We start from the raw sequence: 3073 nt of genomic DNA, 5'->3' as shown, positions 1-3073 counted from the left end.
TTTAAGAACTTTAACATAAAATTTGGAGCTGTTGCAGGTGAATATCTCATATTACAGGGAATGTATAGCAGGCTTTCCTTATTTATTGTGGTCAGGAACACGGGGAGTAAAACACTGTATATCAGGTCATCTTCTGTCCATGCCAATGGGGCTCTGAGGTCCTCTTCACATATTCATTTGTGCTCTATGATGTCCTCACGGCGTGGTCTCCTCCCTTATCAGAGGTCTCAGTGTGACATTTCATCTAAGGGGATCTGCAAAGCAATCTGCTCTGCTGTCTCTTTAGAACACCCCACAGTGCTCTGGGAATCCTTTGCAGTTGTTGATGTGAATAGATTTGGAAACATATAGAAAACAGCTAGCTCAATTTTTTATTTGCTTCCCACATCCAAAAAGGACTACTACCCCCTACACATTCTAGGGTGCCCTCTGTATTCTCCTTCGCTGCTGGACCTTAAGTCCAAAGAGTCATGGACATCTCCCCACCCCGGGTTTAGTGTCATTATGTTGGCCTGGAGAGCACTACAAGGATGAATGTCTGCAGGCAACAGTGACGCATGGTAGAGGTTCCTGGCAGGTTTGGGGGGACACTTTTCTGCACATAGGTTTGGACAGAATTAATGGTCTCCTCAATGTAGAGCTTGACATCCATTATGCAATACCATCAGGGAGGAGTCTGATCACAGATTCATTCTGCAGCAGGACAATGACCCTAAATATACAGCCAATGTCATAAATATCATCAGTGAGCAGAAGCACAAGGGGGTGCGGCATAGATAATATGGCCACCACAGAGCTTCAATCTCCGGAGGAGATGGCATGGACCCTACAGAGCCCTGATCTCTGGAGGAAATTGTATGGACCCCACAGAGCCCTGATCTCTGGAAGAGATGGTATGGCCACCACAGAGCCCTGATCTCTGGAAGAGATGGCATGGTCACCACAGAGCCCTGATCTCTGGAGGAGATGGTATGGTCCCCACAGAGCCCCAATATAAGGAGACAATTGTATGGACCCCACAGAGCCCTGATCTCTGAAAGTGATGGTATGGACCCCACTGAGCCCTAATCTCTGGAAGTGATGGTATGGACCCCACAGAGCCCTGATCTCTATAAGGGATGGTATGACCCCTACAGAGCCCTGATCTCTGGAGGAGATGGAATGGTCCGCACAGAGCCCCAATCTAAGGAGACAATGGTATGGACCCCACAGAGCCCTGATCTCTGAAAGAGATGGTATGGTCACCACAGAGCCCTGATCTCTGGAGGAGATGGTATGGTCACCACAGAGCCCCAATATAAGGAGACAATGGTATGGCCCCCATAGAGCCGAGATCTCTGAAAGTGATGGTATGGACCCCACTGAGCCCTAATCTCTGGAAGTGATGGTATGGACCCCACTGAGCCCTAATCTCTGGAAGTGATGGTATGGACCCCACAGAGCCCTGATCTCTATAAGGGATGGTATGACCCCTACAGAGCCCTGATCTCTGGAGGAGATGGAATGGTCCGCACAGAGCCCCAATCTAAGGAGACAATGGTATGGACCCCACAGAGCCCTGATCTCTGAAAGAGATGGTATGGACCCCACAGAGCCCCAATATAAGGAGACAATGGTATGGCCCCCATAGAGCCCAGATCTGTTGAAGAGATGGTATGACAACCATAGAGTTGAGATCTCTGGAAGATGGATCACTGGAGTCTGTCTGGGATTACACAAAGAGACAGGAGCAACTGAGACATCCTAAAACCACAGTTCTGTCCTTGGTTGTCCCAAACATCAGGGATAACTATCTGCCGAGTTTGGTTTCTTGTACGAGGCCCTATGGTTTCTAGTTAGGCCTCTGCCGGGAAGTATTAAGTTCCTTAAAATAAAATAAACACAGCTGTGTCAGCTGTGTGAACGAGGCCTCAGATTATATACCGTCCTGAGGACAGAAAATAGTGAAGCCGTTGGATCGCCATGCCAGCCGGGAAATCAGGATTTAGCAAAGGAGGTGTGAACAATGCCAGCCTCCCTCGATGGGTCTCCTGTACGGACGGATCATACCAGGTGGAAATGGGTCGAAGGGCCAGGATTTTACCCCACAAATGATGGCGACTTTAGTTACCAAGGTTACAGAACGCAGATGCGACTTTGAGCTCTGTACCCTTTTAGGGTTACACAGTGATAAGGTAGTCTGCGTCCTGATAACAGCGTTTGCTTTATCGTGACTGGATGCGTTTAATAAGACGCTTAGGTGAGAATAAAATGGCGGCATGCGCTGCAAACTTGTCGTTGCCCCCAATTGAAGGGACACTAGGCGACTGTAATTCAGGTTTTTGGCCTACATCAGACCCTCCTGTGCTCCACCGCTGTGTGGGCTGTTCAGCTCAGGCCGCAGCCGGGCCCAGGTGGAGGGGAGAGCATTAGGAGCACCTGGAGGATCGAGAACAATGAGCACGTGTTGCCAGGTCTGTGGGTGTACTAAGATGGCGGCCGCCCCGTCACAGCTACAGGGCTCCAACCCTCTCCAGGTCCTTCTCCGCCTCACACAGCCGGATACATCGTAGTAGAAGTCCGCTCCCCGTACGGCGGGTGTGAAATCCCACAACCGCTCGTTCCCAGCCGCGCTTGATGGAGCGTAGGGTGTCAGCGAGAGTACCAAGATGGCCGTCGATTCCCCCCAGAGTACCAAGATGGCGGAAGAGCGCTTCCAGAGACATCGGCCAAACTGCAGCGTGAGAGTCTTAACGTGACGGCGCTTCCGGCGCGGGAGGAGGCGTTACCATAGTGACCCGCTCGGTCGGCCTGTCAGGGCCGTGACGTCATTTCTCCGCGACGCCCGCCACCGACGACGCCAGAGAGGGGAGAGCGCCGAGACCCGGAGAGCCGGGAGAGGGATGAGAGGAGGAGCCGCCGGCCTGAGAGCCCCGACAGACTGTGCGGGAGAGCCAAAGACACCCCCTTCCCCTCCCCCACAGTATGCACCCTCTCCTCTTATTGCACCCCATTCCCCTCCCCCACTTTGTGTGTCTGCAGCCCTCTATACTGCACCCCCCCATTCTCCATAGTGTGTGTGCACCCGTCCGTG

This window comes from Nanorana parkeri, unplaced genomic scaffold, assembly GCF_000935625.1.
Source record: "Nanorana parkeri isolate BGI_ZX_2015 unplaced genomic scaffold, ASM93562v1 scaffold2252, whole genome shotgun sequence".
Classification (NCBI taxonomy): Eukaryota; Metazoa; Chordata; class Amphibia; order Anura; family Dicroglossidae; genus Nanorana; species Nanorana parkeri.
This window is presented reverse-complemented; position numbering follows the sequence as displayed.